This window comes from Bos javanicus, chromosome X, assembly GCF_032452875.1.
Source record: "Bos javanicus breed banteng chromosome X, ARS-OSU_banteng_1.0, whole genome shotgun sequence".
Lineage (NCBI taxonomy): Eukaryota > Metazoa > Chordata > Mammalia > Artiodactyla > Bovidae > Bos > Bos javanicus.
The window spans coordinates 61243248-61263248 of NC_083897.1; the positions used below are offsets into that span (position 1 = coordinate 61243248).

The 20001-nt window shown below is 43.2% G+C and overlaps 1 protein-coding gene and 1 long non-coding RNA gene across 5 annotated transcripts in view; one reads left to right on the forward strand and one right to left on the reverse strand.

Moving 5' to 3' along the window:
- PAK3 (p21 (RAC1) activated kinase 3) overlaps window positions 1-20001 on the forward strand; it is a 291829-nt gene that overhangs the window by 35551 nt on the left and 236277 nt on the right. For all 4 annotated transcript variants that reach the window (XM_061409486.1, XM_061409488.1, XM_061409479.1 and 1 more), the window contains exon 2: window positions 14972-15067. The gene's annotated coding sequence lies outside the window, so the exon portion shown is untranslated. The remainder of the gene's footprint in view (window positions 1-14971; window positions 15068-20001) is intronic.
- LOC133243051 (uncharacterized) overlaps window positions 10262-20001 on the reverse strand; it is a 41946-nt gene continuing 32206 nt past the window's right edge. The window contains exon 2 of the long non-coding RNA XR_009734952.1: window positions 10262-13922. This is a non-coding gene — a long non-coding RNA (uncharacterized LOC133243051). The remainder of the gene's footprint in view (window positions 13923-20001) is intronic.

Here is a 20001-nt window from a genome sequence, read left to right on the forward strand (position 1 = left end):
GCAGCACACCAGGCTTCCCTGTCCATCACCAACTCCCAGAGTTTGCCCAAGTTCACCATTGAATTGGTGATGCCATCCAGCCATCTCATCCTCTGTCGTCCCCTTCTCCTCCCACCTTCAATCTTTTCCAGCATCAGGGTCTTTTCTAATGAGTCAGTTCTTCTCATCAGGTGGCCAAAGGATTGGAACTTGAGCTTCAGCATCAGTCCTTCCAATGAATGTTCAGGACTGATTTCCTTTAGGATTGACTGATTTGATCTCCTTGCAGTCCAAGAGACTCTCAAGAGTCTTCTCAACAGTTCAAAAGCATCAATTTTTTAGCATTCAGCTTTCTTTGTAGTCCAACTCTCACATCCAAATTTGCTGGCATATTGAGTGCAGCATTTTCACAGCATCATATTTTAGCATTTGAACTAGCTCAACTGGAATTCCATCACAGCCACTAGCTTTCTTCATAGTGATGCCTTCAAAGGCCCATTTGACTTCGCATTCCATGAAGTCAGGCTCTAGGTGAGTGGTCACACCATCGTGGTTATCTGGGTCATGAAGATCTTTTTTGTATGGTTCTTCTGTGTATTCTTGCCACCTCTTCTTAATACCTTCTGCTTCTGTTAGGTCCCTGCCATTTCTGTCCTTTATTGAGCCCATCTTTGGATGGAATGTTCCCTTGGTATCTCTAATTTTCTTGAAGAGATCTCTAGTCTTTCCCATTCTATGTTTTCCTCCATTTCTTTGCATTGATCACTGAGGAAGTCTTTCTTATCTTTCCTTGCTATTCTTTGGAACTCTGCATTTAAATGGGTATATCTTTCCCTTTCTCCTTTGCCTTTAGCTTCTCTTCTTTTCTTAGCTATTTGTAACGCCTCATCAGACAACCATTTTGCCTTTTTGCATTTCTTTTTCTTGGGGATGATCTTGTTCATGGCCTCCTGTACAATGTCATGAACCTCCATCCATAGTTCTTCAGGCACTCTGTGTATCAGATCTAATCCCTTGACTCTATTTGTCACTTCCACTGTATAATTGTAAGGGATTTGATTTAGGTCATACCTAAGTGGTCTAGTGGTTTTCCCCATTTTCTTTAATTAAGTCTGAATTTGGCAATAAGGAATTCATGACCTAAGCCATAGTCAGCTCCAAATCTTGTTTTATCTGACTGTATACAGCTTCTCCATCTTTCGCTACAAAGGATATAATCAATCTGATTTGAATAAATGTGATCTGCTTTGTACAGTCAGACCGGGAACAGACTGTGGCTCAGATGAGGAATACCTTATTGCCAAATTCAGACTGAAATTGAAGAAAGTGGAGAAAACCACTAGACCATTCAGGTATGACCTAAATCAAATTCCTTATGACTATATAGTAGAAGTGAGAAATAGATTTAAGGGACTAGATCTGATAGACAGAGTGCCTGATGAACTATGGACGGAGGTTCCTGACATTGTACAGGAGACAGGGATCAAGACCATCCCCATGGAAAAGAAATGCAAAAAAGCAAAATGGCTGTCTGAGGAGGCCTTACAAATAGCTGTGAAAAGAAGAGAAGGGAAAACCAAAGGAGAAAAGGAAAAAGATAAGCATCTGAAAGCAGAGTTCCAAAGAATAGCAAGGAGAGATAAGAAAGCCTTCCTCAGGGAACAATGCAAAGAAATAGAGGAAAACAACAGAATGGGAAAGACTAGAGATCTCTTCAAGAAAATTAGAGATACCAAGGGAACATTTCATGCAAAGATGGGCTCAATAAAGGACAGAAATGGTATGGACCTAACAGAAGCAGAAGATATTAAGAAGAGATGGCAGGAATACACAGGAGAACTGTATAAAAAAGAGCTTCACAAACAAGATAATCACGATGGTGTGATCAGTCACCTAGAGCCAGACATCCTGGAAGGTGAAGACAAGTGGGCCTTAGAAAGCATCACTATGAACAAAGCTAGTGGAAGTGATGGAATTCCAGTTGAGCTATTTCAAATCCTGAAAGATGAGGCTGTGAAAGTGGTGCATCAATATGCCAGCAAATTTGGAAAACTCAGCAGTGGCCACAGGACTGGAAAAGGTCAGTTTTCATTCCAATCCCAAAGAAAGGCAATGCCAAAGAATGCTCAAACTACCGCACAATTGCACTCATCTCACATGCTAGTAAAGTAATGCTCAAAATTCTCCAAGCCAGGCTTCAGCAGTACATGAGCCATGAACTTCCAGATGTTCAAGCTGGTTTTAGAAAAAGTAAAGGAACCAGAGATCAAATTACCAACATCCGCTGGATCATCAAAAAAGCAAGAGAGTTCCAGAAAAACATCTATTTCTGCTTTCTTGACTATGCCAAAGCCTTTGACTGTGTGGATCACAATAAACTGTGGAAAATTCTGAAAGAGATGGGAATACCAGACCACCTGACCTGCCTCTTGAGAAACCTGTATGCAGGTCAGGAAGCAACAGTTAGAACTGGACATGGAACAACAGACTGGTTCCAAATAGGAAAAGGAGTCACCCTGCTTATTTAACTTATATGCAGAGTACATCATGAGAAACGCTGGGCTGGAGGAAGCACAAGCTGGAATCAAGATTGCTGGGAGAAATATCAATAACCTCAGATATGCAGATGACACCACCCTTATGGCAGAAAGTGAAGAAGAACTAAAGAGCCTCTTGATGAAAGTGAAAGAGGAGAGTGAAAAAGTTGGCTTAAAGCTCAACATTCAAAAAACTAAGATCATGGCATCCAGTCCCATCACTTCATGGCAAATAGATGGGGAAATAGTGGAAACAGTGTCAGACTTTACTTTTCTGGGCTCTAGAATCACTGCAGATGGTGATTGCAACCATGAAATTAAATGGCACTTGCTCCTTGGAAGGAAAGTTATGACCAACCTAGACAGCATACTAAAAAGCAGAGACATCACCTTGTCAACAAAAGTCCATCTAGTCAAGGCTACGGTTTTTCCAATGGCCGGGTATGGATGTGAGAGTTGGACTATAAAGAAAGCTGAGCACCAAAGAATTGATGCTTTTGAACTGTGGTGTTGGAGAAGACTCTTGAGAGTCCTTGGACTGCAAGGTGATCCAACCAGTCCATCCTAAAGGAGATCAGTCCTGGGTGTTCGTTAGAAGGACTGATGTTGAAGCTGAAACTTCAATCCTTTGCCCACCTGATGGGAAGAGCTAACTCATTTGAAAAGACCCTGATGCTGGGAAAGATTGAGGGCAGGAGGAGAAGGGGACGACAGAGGATGAGATGGCTGGATGGCATCACCGACTCAATGGACATGGTTTTGTGTGGACTCTGGGAGTTGGTGATGGACAGGGAGGCCTGGCATGCTGCGGTTCATTTGGTCACAAAGAATCGGACACAACTGAGCAACTGAACTGAACTGATCTGATGTATAAATTTATATTATAAATTGAGTCCTATAGCAGAAAAATTTTGGTTTTATTTTTTTGTTTGTTTTAAAGGATGATATTGGCATAATTGATGAAATTTGAAAGAAGGTTTTTGATTACATGATAATGTTATATCAATATTAATTTCCTGATTTTAATAATTTTACAGTGGCTACATAAGAGAATTACCCTTCTTTTGTTTAGAAAATAAACACTGAATTACTTAAGGATAAAGGGGCATGATGCCTGCAACTTACTCTCAAATGGTTCGGAAAAAAATAATTGTGTATGTGAGTATAAATATCCATTAAAAGAGAAAAGAATGAAGCAAATGTTAGAAAATGTTAACATTTGAGGAATCTGAGTGAAAAGTATATGAAAATTCTTTATACTACGCTTCTACACTTTGTATTAGTAGAACTTGAGATGAGAATCACAACCCTGGCTGACACCTTTTCAGCCCAGAGAAACCCTGAGCAGAAGATCCAGGTGTACCATGCCTGGACTTCAGACTCACGCATGGGAACTGTGAGATTATAAATTGTGTGTCTGTGTGTGTGTTTAATTCAATCAACAGGAGGTTTCCCAGGTGGCTCAGTGGTAGAGAATCCATCTGCCACTGCCAGAGACACAGGAGATGTGGGTTTGATCCCTGGGTCAGGAAGATCCCCTGGAGAAGTGAATGGCAACCCACTCCAGTATTCTTGCTGGAGGATCCGATGGACAGAGGAGCCTGGCAGCTTACAGTCCATGGGAGTTGCAAAGAGCTGGACATGACTGAGCATGCACACATGTGTAACAAGCATTTGAAATGGAAAAAGGGGTAGACTCAAGAGACAGTATAGATAGAAAATCACCACAATTTGGTGCCTGAACACATGAGGTCAGAGAGAGTAGTTGGAGAGGATCCTGAAGGTAGGAGCTTGGGAATGGGGATTAACTGACAGAAAGAGGCAAATTGAGATGGAGAGCTGGTTGGTGAAAAAATAACCTCTTGGCATGTTAAGTTTGAGTAACTAGGCGACATGAGTAGAAAGGAACTATCCAGTAGAAAGGAGTTAGTTAAGACTGACACCAAATAGGTCAAGGCTGGAGCCAGAGATGTGGGAGTCATCACAATGATTCTGGATACATCTCATGTGAAGGGAAGAAAGGCTGAAAACAGAGGGGTGTTCCCACGTCTAGCATGGCACACTCAACTGATTATGAGTACTTGCTCTGATATCAGACAGGTATGGGTTTAAAACCCCAGCTTTGCTCACTGCTAGCTGTGGGCCCTCAAACAAGTTCCTTCATGTCTCTGAGCCTCATTTTTTGCAACTATGAAACAGTGATCTGCACCACACCTGCCTTCCTATGAGAGTTAATCTGTTTAGAGCTCTTAGCCCTGTGCTTGGCACATGGTTGGAGCTGGAGAAACCAGACCTACAATTGTTATTGATTGATATTTCCTTTCATGTGCTTGTCCTCATTAAGTAACCCTTCTCCTCAAAGGCCTGTACAGATCAGTTCAGGTTGCTGTGGTTTGCTGACTAGAAAGAGGCAAAGGTAAACCAGCCTGGTGTCTTCTGCTTATGGGAGCCAGGTCTACAACCTGTCACTGCAGAAGGCAGACTGCTTTTCTCTTCTGGAAATATGGACAAATTAAGAAAAAGGCACAAGGGACTCTAGGAAGTAAGTGTCCGAGCTGATGGAGCAAGGGCAGGCCGCGAAGACTTATCCATAAAGATGTTATGGAAAAGCACAAACAAACCTTTTGGCCAACCCAGTACTTGGCTCACCATGAGTGATTAGTTCTTCAAGAGTCTTCCTTAAGCCATCTGGAGAAAGGGCTATTTGGAGGAAAGGATAGTCTGATCGAATGTGAAGAATGGGCGCAGTGTGCAAGGGGGCAATTTAATGAAAGCTATCTGGTGCCTACTGGTAAAGAGCCCACCTGTCAGTGCAGGACGTGTAAAAGACGTGGGTTCGATCCCTGGGTTGGGAAGATCCCCTGGAGGAGGGCATGGCAACCCACTCCAGTATTCTTGCCTGGAGAACATTCTTCCCTACGGACAGAGGAGCCTGGTGAGCTCCATGGAGCCAGAGGAGTCCATGGGGTCGCAAAGAGTCAGACATGACTGAAATGATTTAGCACGGAGCATAGATGACCTGATACACGTCTAGGGAGGAAGTGGGTTCTAAGGGAGTGTGACTGGCTCAGAAATGAAGAGATCTGGCTTCATCTACTATCATTAATTCTCCCTATGGAAGATGTCTGGCTTTGTGACCCCATGGACTGTAGCTCGCCAGGCTCCTCTGTCCATGGGATTTCCCAGCAAGAATATTGGAGTGGGTTGCCATTTCCTTCTCCAGGGGATCTTCCTGACCCAGGAATCAAACTCGCATCTCCTGAGTCTCCTGCACTGGCAGGTGGATTCTTTATCAGCTGAGCCACTGGCTTGAAGGCTAGTGGGCATTAGGAAGATGGAGCTCTGGGCATTAGACTTCCAGGTTCATTCCCCCTCCCTGCTGCTGTAACACTGATCAATCTGTAGTCTTCTGCTACTGGATGTTAAAGCAATCAAAGAGATCACAGTGACCTTAAGATTTCCTGATTAATCCCCCTGCCCCAGTCAACATTACTTTCTTTAATTTCTCAGTGCTTGACTCATTTTCTCAGCTCACTTGGCTCTGCTCCACATACCTTTCTCCTATCACGGGGAGAGGGTTAGGGTGAAGCTGTGAAACTCTGGGCAATTTCTTGGTGGCAGCAGATGGAGAATCCTTGTCCTTGAATGAAGGTGTATGCCCCAAAGTGGAAGGTTTTCAGGTCATGACAAAGACTGATCAGATAAAAAGCAACATTGGGAAATGATAAATGTGTGTGTGTGTGTGTGTGAGCACGCACGTGAGCATGTGCATGTATGTGAGAGAGATTGAGAAGTATCAGGATCCTGTAAATAAATGAAGAATCTTGGAAAACTGGTAGGAACAAACTGAAATCATTATTTCATCTTCGGCCAAAGGAGGCACAAAAAGAAACCTGCTGAGCCAAAGATAAGGAGCAGGGATTACCAATTTTCCAGAGGCCCCTCATGCTTTGAGATCCTCAGTGGGAAGGAACTTAAGATACAGAAACTGACAGATCAGCTGCTTACCTGGGCAGCCAGAGTCGATGCACACTGTTCAAAGCACGGCTTATAATTTTTCGCCTACAATGTTCCTCTTCCTCTCAGCCACACATAGTGTATTGACCCTTTGCTTGAAATCTTCCATTTATTTCCCAGTGTTCTTAGGATGAAGATAAAACTCCTCACCTGGCCTGAAAGGCTCTACTGATCTGGCCCCTGCCTTCCTCTGCAGTCTCATCTCACACCACCCTTTTCCCATGCCCCAAACCCCACCCCAGCCTTACTGGCTTTAGATCTCCGGATCATGAGAGCTCATCCCTGTCTCATTCATTGTATTTCTTGTCTGCATACTGTGCACCCCCTCCAACCCTTCTAGAGTGTTTACACTATGAAGCAAGGACTTTATCTTGTTCACTAGTATCTCATCACCTAGTACAGTGCCTGCCGTGTAATAGGTGGTCAATAAATATTTGCTGAGTGAATAAACAGCAGGGCAGCAACTGGAAAATGGGCAGCTTCAACCCACCCAAATGGCTCCAAGATGCACTTCAGCTCAACCTCATCGCTAGTGTGCTTTTAGATCCTCTGGTGAAATGAGAGGGCTTCCCTGGTGGATCAGTTGGTAAAGAATCTGCATGCAATGTGGGGGACCTGGGTTGTAAGATCCCTTGGAGAAAGGAACAGCTACCCACTCCAGTATTCTATCCTGGAGAATTCCATGGGCTATTCCATGGGGTCGCAAATAGTCAGACACAACTGAGTGACTTTCACTCAGGTGAAATGAGATGACCAGAAAATGCTGGTTAGAGACTGGTTTGGCCAAGAGAAATTATAATAGTCAGCATAACTGCAGTTATTGAGGCATTAGCATGTGGTGGGGCATTGCTTTAGGCACTTTACCCATTTACTCTCCACAATAACCTTCGGAGGTATTATTAATATTATTCCCATTTGACGATGAGCAACCTGAGACCCAGGAGAGTCTGTAACTTGATTCAAATGGTGGCGGTTTGACTGAAGTGCATCTGCTGTACTGTGGAAGGGTGAGAATATTTTTATTTCCTCTGTTTTTTTTTAAATGCCCTGCAACTGTTTCCCTTATGCAATCTCATCATCTTGAACCCAGCCCCAGGAAGCAGGTGGGAGAGGTGCCCATGCTGTGTTGGCAAAACCGCAGCAAGTGCTGATCTAGTTAGCATCCCCTTGGGGAAGGAGCCACTTCGGTGATTGACAATGTAAATTAAAAAGCTGAGATCTTTTCTACTTTCTTGATATTGAAATCTATAAAACCATCAAATCCTAAGCCAGCCTCCCCCAACTAAAAGGGAGTTGCAATCACAAAGCAAATTTAAAACCTCTTCCAATTTTTCTGACATCAAGTGGAGTGCTTCCGTGGAGGTGAGACTGGCATTAACTTGAAGCTCTGCGTGGCTGTAACCTCGGCTATTACAGGGCCAGATTGCTCCCTGCACCTTCACCTGGGATGTGAAACTGACACACAGGGAAGAGGCAACTGACTAGGCAGGCTTTGCAACCACGTGTAGAGAGAACAAAAAGTAAAGCAAGAGACAGAAAAAAGGAGAGTGACCTTCGTTGTTAGGATGTTAGCCCGATCATGGGCATGGTAGAAATGTTTCTTTTTTTCTTTATCCCACCTTTTGGACCCCCTTTAACAAAAGACAACTGTTTAAAACACAATTTGAAATCAGTTTGCCCCTCCCTGCTCAGATCCTGAGTCACATTTGTGGGCTATATGTAGGGCTTTACCTACATACTTTATCCGCATCCTAGAACTAGAGAAGGGACCTAACAGACCATTTGGTTTAACTCGTTGACTTTATGTGGGCTTCCCAGGTGGCGCATGGTAAAGAGCCTGCCTGCCAGTGCAGGAGACACAGGAAACTTGGGTTCGATCCCTGGGTCGGGAAGATCCCCTAGAGAAGGAAATGACAACCCACTCCAGTATTCTTGTCTGGAGAATCCCATGGACAGAGGAGCCTGGCGGGGTATAGTCCAGCCTGGCGGGTTATAGAGTCGAACATGACTTAGCTGCTAAGCAACAATAATTGACTTTAGAGATGGGGAGACGGAGGCCAAGAGAAGGATGGCTTGCTTTTATTTTCACCAAATAGTGTGTGTGTTAGATGATCCTTGGGATTTGTTAAGGGGAGAGAGGGAACGACCTGCATTGTGAAGGGGAAGGGGTGAAGAAAAATGTTAGAATCAATAAGAGTGTTTGATAAAGAGCTAGTCATGTGTCACATAAATGTATACACATTGCGAACAACACCCCTTTCTGTGGCAGAAACAGAAGGGATGTTCTCAACAGAGGAAGGGTCTCAGCCAAGGAAGCTAAATGGGGGTCATTCATCCCTCCAGCCCCTTTCTGCCATCACAGAGATTGATCCAGTCCACCGCCTTGGCTTTCTGTGGGCTCACAACATTTTGCTCGGCAGTGACTTCCAAACACTGCCTCACTCTTGGCTGGTGGCATTTACCTTGTGTGGGAAGGATAATGCCTTTTCCTTTCATCCTTGAATCCATTAGTTTTCTTTGAAGCATGGTGCAGAGTTTTCTGTTTCCAAATTATATGGCAAAAACAGAAATACTGCCAGTTTTCAGTACAGCCTTGTGTAGGCGGTTTGGGGCAACCTGTCCCTCAGGCAGTGTGTATACAGAGTGTGCTCATTTCAGAAGTTGATAGTAAATCCTGTAAAGAGGGAGGCAGAAAGTACCAGGTCTTCTTCCTTTTCTACTTTAAAGGGAGATAGACTTGAAGTGGGGTGGATCTAGAAACCCTGGAGAAAGCCAGCCCAAGAGCAGTAGTAGACCCTGCCTGGGGAGTCGGTAGTAGACCCTGCCTGGGGAGTCGGTAGTAGACCCTGCCTGGGATAGCTTTTCTTTGATTTGCTGTCAGACCTTGGGTAAGTCACTTCCCCTCTTTGTGTCTCTGTATTTTTTTTTTCTGCCTCTTCTGCCATCTTTCCTGGCGGCTCAGATGGTAAAGAATCTGCCTGCAATGCAGGAGACCTGGGTTTGATACCTGGGGTGTGAAGATCCTCTGGAGAAGGGAATGGCTACCCACTCCAGTATTCTTACCTGGAGAATTCCATGGACAGAGGAGCCTGGCGGGCTACAGTCCATGGGGTTGCAAAGAGTCAGACACAACTGAGCAGCTAACACTTTGACTAACACTTTCTGCCTCACAGGATACCTGAAAGGAATAAATGTGGAGAAAATAGACACACATATGCTTTGAACAGTCAAAATTCAATATAAGTGCAACTCTTATTGTTTTGTTTTACACCTTTTCTTGCCTTTGTTGGTTGGAACCCTTGGGGTATGGCCTTGAACTTGAATTGGTATAGAACATCTAGCATAGATCCAAGGTCTCTGGAACTACAGAGGGGAGAGGGTGGAGGGATCAGTAAGGGTGGGTACAGAGCCCCCATGAATCATAGCCCCACCACTTCCTTGACCTCTCTATCTATGTCTCTGAGCTCAGTTCCTCATCTATAAAGTGGAGAGTCTCTGAGCCTCAGTTTCCTCATCTATAAAGTGGAGTTGCTCTGAGGATTTAAGTGAGTCAATGAATAGAAAGTGCTTATGCCAGCAGCACTGGCATGAAGTAGGTGTTTGATAGTAATGACTGTGATTGCTGTTATTTGCTTCTACGTCTTGAGGAGAACTGTGATGTCTTAATGCCAGTGTATGGCTGGTCCTTGGTAAAAGAAAATATAGATTCTTAGGTCTCACGCTGAAGAAATTCTGATTCTGTAGGTTTGGAAGGGAGCAGAAGTATATGTATTTAACAAGGACTCCAAGGGACTCTGATGTGGCACCAGATTTGGGAACCATTAGTCTGAAGCAGTGTTTTTCAAGCTGCCAATTATTACCCACTGCTAAGAAAATCAATTTAGTGAGTAGTGATCAGGATTAAAAAAAAGGAGGGGGGATGAACTGGGAAATAATAATGCACAATACACACAATAAGGGTAAGGATTGCTTCATGATATGTTTATTGTCTATCTACATATATATATATATATATGTTTAGTAATGTGTGCTATATGAATGACAAACATATTTCTTACTGTAGATCATGACCCAAAATGTTGGAGTGTACTAATGGGTGCTATGTTCCATTTAGAAACACTGGTATCCAGAGAAATCACCTGTCAGGTCCCAGCCCAGACAATAAATGGCCAACAAGAGAATGGAGTAGGATCCATTTCTCCTCTTCACGTCTCTGCCATGCTGTGCTTGGGTTGACAGAGTTGGTTGTTTTCTGATTAGAATGAGTTCTGATACCTTGTAATGGCCCTGGCCTGAGATGTAAGGGCAAGGCAGGATATTGCTACAGGTATCAGGCTAATTGCTTTGACCCCCATTAGACAGAAAATGCATCTGGGTGAATGACAGTGTTTAGTTGCTCTTGATTAGGGAATGCTTTGTAAATACAATTTGCTCGTCTCCTTCTCTCAGACTTTGATACTTATTTTACCACTTGAAACTCTTTTGTTGCCTTTGTGAAATCAAAAAATAAGCTTAAAACTGTGTTTCAATTCACATCAGCCAAGGTCAGTGTCTTCTTACTCCCTACTTGGTATGTAAAGGGCATTAGCACTCCTAAACCTTTCCCTACACGCGCCATCTAAAGGGAGCCGAAACACCTGGACTCCAGCCCATTGTGGTCCTGGGAATAGCTTCCTTTGGCAGTGAGGCTTTCTCAGAGCAGCTTCTGTTAACTGCAGGCCTTGCTGGATTCCCCTGCCCTACTACTTCAGAACTCCCTATCTGCTTTATATTTTCTCTGTGCTACTTATCAAAACCTATCATGTTATATTGTAAAGAATAAACAATGTACAAAAATAGTCACGTATATCCAGATACTGTTTTCTAGAAAGACTGGAAATCAAATTTTATGTAAAGTCTTCCACTTTTTTAATGTTGCCAGGTCTTCCTATTTTTTTCTAGAAAGCTTGGAAACTGAATATTTCTATAAAATCTTCTGATTTTTAAGTGTTGCTTACCAGATCAAAACAATTTTAAACAGTATTTGGGCCCAAGAAAATATGTTCCTGGCCCAAATTTGGTTTGTGGATCACCAGTTCGTGGAACACAGGGTCTATGAGAGGCTTTGTCATGGGACATCGACTAGTGAGGAAGGAAGTACAGCCTCAGAGAGGCTGGTCACCTTCCCTGTGGTCACACAGCTAGATAGGATCAGAGCGGGATCTTGAACCCACCTTTCTTGCTTCTTAGTGCTCTCTCTCATTCACCCCATGCCTGCTGGACTGCCCCACTTCTGCTGAGGATTGAGCCACGCTGGCCTTTGTGGAGGACAACGTTTTGTTCAGTCCCAAGTGTCCTCCTCACAGGGGATATAACACAGTCATCACCGCCCATCTGATAAGCACCAGGCACTTCTCGGCACAGAGTGTGTGAATTTACCTGCCTTCCCAATCTCAACCGTGGATATGGCCTCTTGTCACTCTTTATTGCTTTCGCTCCAGTGATAGGATCAAGACAAGGTCTTTATAGGAATGTTATTAGCATTACTCCCAGCCAGCGGTACCTTCCAGTAGAATCAGTGTGTTCTAGGATAAAGAATCTGGGGCTTCGAGTCCAGAGGGCTGGGCTGAATTCTGAGATGTGTGACCTGAGACAGCTTACTTAGCCTCCCTGGCCTTCAACTTACTTTACTGTGAAAATGAGAAAAGTAAAATCTTGTCTGTCTCCTTTGAAGCAAAAGTGAGACAATATGTATGAGACCTATTGGAAAAGACAATGTTTTACAGCTGTGAGGTGAGATTATCATTATGAAATCAGCAAAATAATTACTGAGCACCTACTAAGGGGAAGCTAAGAGACCATTTATTCAGGGCATGCCAAGAAACTCAAGACCTAGCTGCCTCTGTGAGCTCTAGTCTAACTGAGAAAAAGGGACATATGTGAGTTGAAGGAGAGCCAGCACTACCAAGCCAGAGATGACCAGGCTGAATGAAATGTACAGGCTGTATAATAAGAGAGATTGTGGTGGAAAGGGCTGATCACTGAAGGATTCCTGGAGGGAGTTGCATTTGAGCTGTGTTTGGAAAAAAAAATTAGTAGGATTGTGGTGAAAGAGGAAAGAAGGACATTCTAGAAAGGGACAACAGCACAGTTATCTATGTTGGAGACCTAATCTCCATAGAGTGGAGGGTTCAAGTAGTGACTGGCAGATAATCACTTCTTCACTTGGCTGGAATACAGAAGAGACAATCAAGAAAAGTATGATTCTCATGAAATCAAAATAGAGTCCAGGTGGGGCAGTGGACATGGTTGATTACCTTACAGAAGGGGCTGATACTGTACAATGGTCATAATAATAGTTCCCACTTTAAGGGACTGTTCTGAGCATTGAAGGAGGTCATGTTTTGGAAACAGCACAGAACCTTATACAAATAAATGGTAAAGAATCTGCCTGCAGTGTGAGAGACCCGGGTTCAATCCCTGGGGTAAGAAGATCCCCTGGAGAAGGGAATGGCAAGCCACTCCATTATTCTTGCCTGGAGAATCCCATGGACAGAGGAGCCTGGAGAGCTATAGTCCATGGGGTCACAAAGACTCAGACATGACTGAGTGACTAACACATATTATACATGATTAGGACTAAAGAAATGTTAGTTGTCATTCTCATCGTAATCATTTTTCATCTTACATTGATGTCAGGGGGTAATAACATGGCCTTTGAATTCTGCCTGATATTAGTTGCATCACCTTGGGCAAGTCATATCACCTCCCTGTTTCTCAGTTTCCTGGTCTTTAAAATGGGAGTAATACTAGTGCCAACTGAAAAGGCTATTGTGAGCTTAAATGAATTAATCCAAGTAAAGTGCTTATCCCCATGCCTGGCACAAGGAAAGCACTCAGTAGATGTTAGCTATTACAATGACGATGGCTAGGTAATGCAATATGATTGCATAAAAAAAATTGGGGAAATGGAGAAACAAACAAAATCACCTGGAATCCTACTACTAAGATACAACTGCTTGTTATTATTGTGAGATCTGGTTCTTAAATCTGAAATGTCTTTTATTGAGAAAATTAAAACTTCTGAAAATGATGTCAATTTGGGATGCACTAGTCATTTCGTTCAGAGAAGGCAATGGCACCCCACTCCAGTACTCTTGCCTGGAAAATCCCATGGACGGAGGAGCCTGGTAGGCTGCAGTCCATGGGGTGGCTAAGAGTTGGACACGACTGAGCGACTTCACTTTCACTTTTCACTTTCATGCATTGGAGGAGGAAATGGCAACCCACTCCAGTGTTCTTACCTGGAGAATCCCAGGGACGGGGGAGCCTGGTGGGCTGCCGTCTATGGGGTCACACAGAGTCGGACACGACTGAAGCGACTTAGCAGCAGCAGCAGCAGCAGCAGCACTCATTTCGTTAAATATTTACTGAGCACCTACCATCTGCTACTGATATTCCAGAGGTTGAGAGTTAGCCAAAAACAGGACATACAGGATCCCTGCTTATACTTATAGCCCATTAGATGAGGATAGGAAACAAAACTAAATAAGTCAAATGAAAATATAAGATAAGCAGTGAGTTTTGCCCACCCAGGTCTTGGATAACAATAAGCAAGAGGGGACAGCCTCAGTAGTTCCTGTCCAGCTGTCCTTACCACTCTGTAGACCACAGAGAGAGGCTCATTGATCCAGGGAGGACATGGCGATCTCATAGGAGAAAGATGTAATCTTTTAAAGCTGAAAGGGCCCTGGTTACTGTGATTCTGCCACTGGGTATCTGTTCATCCATCCTTGTCTTAAAATAACAGTCTTACCAGGCTACTCCACGTCCTGCAGGACCCTCTCAAGGTCAGAAAGCCTTTTTTGACAGGTTTACTGAAAAATCTGCCTCCTTGCTACCACTAGGTGGCAGTAGTCCTAGTTCTGTCACCTGAGCAACCCAGTTAAGTACGTATATGGGAATGCTTCCGAGATTTGAAAGCATGCGGGTATCCTATATGGGATGTTTCTCTTTTTTAGACCCTGTGTCTCTGGTCCCTTCAAGAGCCACTCTTGTTATGGGATGGTTTCCAGCTCCTTTGTCAAGTTCGTGACCATCCTCTGGAGATGTTTCCCTTTGTTAATGATCCTCTTGCAATGTGGGGCATAGATTGGAACAGGAGACTCTGGGAGAGAACAGCAGAGACTGAAGTGTGACAATTATATTCTGGGGTCTAGAAGCCATACTTTAATTAATACAACCTAAAATGTGCTCCATTTTTAGCAGCTACATAATTTAGTTACATTATGCTATGGGTCAACTTGAACTGCTAGATCTTTTTTGAATTGCCTGTTTTTATGTGACCTGCTGCCAAGCCATGCTTCCCTTATTCTGGCCTCACAAAACAGACTTCTAAATTTTTGAGAATATTTTTCTTTATCTTATAATTTTCACCTTATTACTTCTTTTAATTTTAGCCCTGTACTCCAGCCATTCTGAGCTCATTTTGAATCTCAGTTCTGTTCTTCAACAAATTTGATATCCCCGCCAGTTTTGGGTCATCTTCAGACGTGGTAAGTACGTTTTCTGTGTCATCTAAGTCCGGGATCCCCAGCCTCCGGTCCACAGACTGGTGCCTCCTGTCAGATCAGCAGCACCATTACATTAGAAATAAAGTGCACAATAAATGTTATGTGCGTGCTTCATCCTGAAACTATTCCGCCCCCCAACTCCCTAGTCCATGGAAGAATGGTCTTCTGGGAAATCAGTCCCTGGTGCCAAAAAGGTTGGGGATCACTGATCTAAGTTACTAGTAAAAGTGGAAAAGCCCTGTGGCCTTTCTCTGGTGACTTTTCTCCTGCTTGCTACCTATGTTTTGTGTAAAATTTTTGATCAATTGCCAGTCTATTTCACCTGTGTTATAACCTGGTTAATATATCGCTGTCTTGTCTTAAGTCGTTTGTGGGAAAGTGGTAGGATATAATTTCAGATGCACTGCTGAACCTAAGATATGTTGTAGTTACAAAAGTCAGGATGGATGGAAGGTGATCCAAGAAGGTTTCTTTTGTTTTGTAAAATGGAAACTATTGTACTTTTTCCAATGATAAAAGTAATATAAGCATGTAAAGGTCAGCAGCATTCAAAAGTATATGAATTAGAAAGTCCTTCTGTAATTCTTTGTGATGACCAACTTCTGGATACCTGTGGTTCGTGGTTTTGTGTATTCATAAACACAGATCTGTGATATAAATCGAATCATGCTACAGAGAATGTTGTGTGACCTACTTTTTTACCTTATAAGCTTTTGGAAATGTCTTTCTTTGTCAGAATATATAGTTTCACTTCATCCTTTTTAACAACACAGTGTTCTTTTCTGCAGATGCATCCTAACTTAACTCATCAATCCCATATTGATGGAGCTTTACATCACTGGCGAATTTTTGCTGTTGTGTAAGCAGTGATGCATGATGAACTTTCTTTGCTGGCTTGAGATGTGGTGTTGGTTGCTGGGTTTTGCCTCCCCTGGATTTCCTGTCCGTCTGGGATCTTGTTTTCAATGTTATGAATGTCAAAGGCTGCTTCTACCGAAGACATAAACTAAAGAAGGGTCTGCCAACTCCTTGCTCATCATGTTTTGAGTTTGCAAATCTAAACCTTATCCTTCTTTGAAGGGTAGTTAAAGATGTTTGAACTCTCTGGGGCCTTAGGAGAACCAAGAACCAAGGTACCCCAAGACCAAGTCTGGAGTGATAGACAGGTTCTCCCCATCACATACCGCCAGCTCTGCCAAGTGAGGCCAGTTGCCAGGCCCTGTATAGTTTCTTTCCTTCTCATCTTCACACTTTCTCTCTTCCATGGAGTCTCCCTCCCTATACACATGTACCTCCCAGACTAAGTTAGAAGCCACCTGCTCTGAACTTCCAGAACATGTTAAGAGTGTGGGCTTGAGAGTCAAACCTGTGTTTGAATATCACAGCTGTACCTTCCCAGTTCTGTGATCTTATATAAGTCACCTATCCTTTCAGGGCCTGATTATCCTCATCTGTAGAATGGAAATAAAACTGTATAAGATATTTCAAAACACCTAACCCAATGCCTGGCTGATATAAAGCACTTAATAAATGTTAGCTGCTATTATAGCATCATGGGTGATCATATTACCTATTCCATAGACTTATGACTCTTACAGGAGAATGTATGTAAAACTTAACACAGTGCTTCACATACATTGAGTGTTAAATAAATGACAATTATTTATTGTATTTCTATCTCCCTTTGGATACTTAACCTCAATATATTTTGTGTGATTTCTGTTTGTGTTCATGTCTTGATCTCCTCCTCTAATGTATAAGCTCCCTTGTGAGCTGAGTTCTCTCTCTCCCATTCTCTCTTTCTTCTCCTCCCTAGCACCTAGCACCCTACCAACTAGAAAGCATAAAAGACCCAGTGCTGGGGATTAGTGGGGCTCTTTAAAATTTCGATGAATGAATGCTGCTATCACATCTTAAAATCTCTTTATCACTGTATTGTGTTCTTGTTAGTAACCATCTTTCCCATTAACTGATCAAGGGGGCCTTACTGATCAAGGGGGCCTTGTCCGTAGGGCTGGACATGGCATACATATTCCAACCACTGAGCCACTGGTCACAGAGCTAGCAATCTATGGAATCATAGCTTTGGGAAGGTTTCCAGAAAACAGTGGCCTTGAGTCTGTGTTTATCTGAGCAGAATGTATTTGTATGTTGCTCTCAGGTTTCTGTCTAAATGGAAAGGGACATCAGGCACCAGCTTAGTTTAGGTCACCCTGAAGTTGTTTCTCTCCTTTCACTCATGCCCTCCACATAGCAGCAAGAGCTATATTCAGTTCAGTTCAGTTCAGGTGCTCAGTCGTGTCCGATTTTTGCAACCCCATGAATCGCAGCACGCCAGGCCTCCCTGTCCATCACCAACTCCTGGAGTTCACTCAGACTCACGTCCATCGAGTCAGTGATGCCATCTAGCCATCTCATCCTCTGTCATCCCCTTCTCCTCCTGCCCCCAATCCCTCCCAGCATCAGAGTCTTTTCCAATGAGTCAACTCTTCGCATGAGATGGCCAAAGTACTGGAGTTTCAGCTTTAGCATCATTCCTTCCAAAGAAATCCCAGGGCTGATCTCCTTCAGAATGGACTGGTTGGATCTCCTTGCAGTCCAAGGGACTCTCAAGAGTCTTCTCCAACACCACAGTTCAAAAGCATCAATTCTTCGGCGCTCAGCCTTCTTCACAGTCCAAATTTCACATCCATACATGACCACTGGAAAAACCATAGCCTTGACTACACGGACCTTTGTTGGCAAAGTAATGGCTCTGCTTTTCAATATGCTATCTAGGTAGGTCATAACTTTCCTTCCAAGGAGTAAGCGTCTTTTAATTTCATGGCTGCAATCACCATCTGCAGTGATTTTGGAGCCCCCAAAAATAAAGTCTGACACTGTTTCCACTGTTTCCCCATCTATTTCCCATGAAGCGATGGGACCAGATGCCATGGTCTTCATTTTCTGAATGTTGAGCTTTAAGCCAACTTTTTCACTCTCCTCTTTCACCTTCATCAAGAGGCTTTTTAGTTCCTCTTCACTTTCTGCCATAAGGGTGGTGTCATCTACATATCTGAGGTTATTGATATTAGACAATAGTAAACCAGATCATCTTGGAAGAAAAGCTATGATGAACCTAGACAGCATATTTAAAAGCAAAGATATCACTTTGCCGACAAAGTTCCGTATACTCAAACTATGGTTTTGCCAGTAGTCATGTATGGATGTGAGAGTTGGACCATAAAGAAGACTGAGCATCGAAGAATTGATACTTTTGAACTGTGGTGCTGGAGGATACTTTTGAGAGTCCATTGGATAGCCAGGAGATCAAACCAGTCAATTCTAAAGGAAATCAACCCTGCATATTCATTGGATAGACTGATGCTGAAGCTGAAGCTCCAATACTTTGGCCACCTGATATAAAGAACTGACTCACTTTCAGTTAGGTGTTTTGAAATATCTTATATAGTTTTATTTCCATTCTACAGATAAGGATAATCAGGCCCTGAAAAGATCGGTGACTTATTTAAGATCACAGAACTGGGAGGGTACAGCTGTGATATTCAAACACAGGTTTGACTCTCAAGCCCACACTCTTAACAAGTTCTGGAAGTTCAGAGCAGGTGGCTTCTAACTTAGTCTGGGAGGTACATGTGTACAGGGAGGAAGACTCCATGGAAGAGGGAAAAGAGCCTGATGCTGGGAAAGATTGAGGGCAGGAGAAGCAGGGGGCGACAGAGGATGAGGTGATTGAATGGCATCATCAACTTAATAGACATGAGTTTGAGCAAACTCCAGGAGATAATGAAGGACAGGGAAGCCTGGCATGCTGCATTCTATCATGCTGGAAAGAGTTGGACATGACTGAGCGACTAAACAACAAGAAGGAGGGAGAGGAGAGGACTTGGAGACAATAAGTATAAACAGCTGCTTCAAGGTTTTAATATAAGGAGCACGGCAGCAGTGGGGCAGTAGTAGTATCTGGAGGTGGGGTTAGAGTTGAAGAGAAATAAATAATATGAATGATCTAGTCTCAGACCTCAGAATGTAAGTTCCTTGAGGGCAGGGATTTTGTCTCATGTGTCTGTGCCACCTCCCACAGTGCCTAGCACGGAGTTGGAATTCCATAACTGTTGTTGAGACATAGAGAGAGACTTGTGGTTGTTGAAGGGAGGGAATGAGGAAGGGACACATTAGGAGTTTGGAATTAGCAGATGTAAGCTCTAATATATAGGATGGGTCAACAACAAGGTCCTACTGTATAGCACAGGGAACTATATCCAATATCCTGTAATAAGCCATAATGAAAAAGAAGATGAAAAAGAACATACATATCTATATATAACTGAATCACTTTGCTGTACACCAGAAACTAACACAACATGGTAAATCAACTACATACTTCAATGACAATGAAAATTTTAAAATCTTGTTGATTAAGTGAATGATCAAATGTTTGAAAGAATTAATGGAACTAGGGACTTCTCTGGTGATCTGGTGACTAAGACTCTTTGCTCCCAAATGCAGGGATCCAGGTTTGATCCCTGGTCAGGGAACTAGATCCTGCATGCCTGAACTAAGATCCCACATGATGCAATTAAGACCCAATGCAGCCAAACAAATAGTAAACAGAAAAAATCAATGGAAGTAAATGTTAAAGCATTGAATAAGAAATAATAGCAGGATAAAGTGGCAAGTGAATTGCATAGAACCTTGGCTTGAGTCCCAGTCATTCCTGTCACACTCCTGGCACATCAAGCTTACCTAAGAGCCAGACAGCCTAGACATGGGTTGGCATGACACAACTCCCTTTGCTGAGAGGGCATGCTGTATCTCTGCAATCCTCTGCTCCACGAAGCAGACAGGCTTTGGGACTGTAAGAACTGGGTGCAGCCAGATGAGACAGCAAAGCTCAGGAGCGTGCCAGAAGAGAA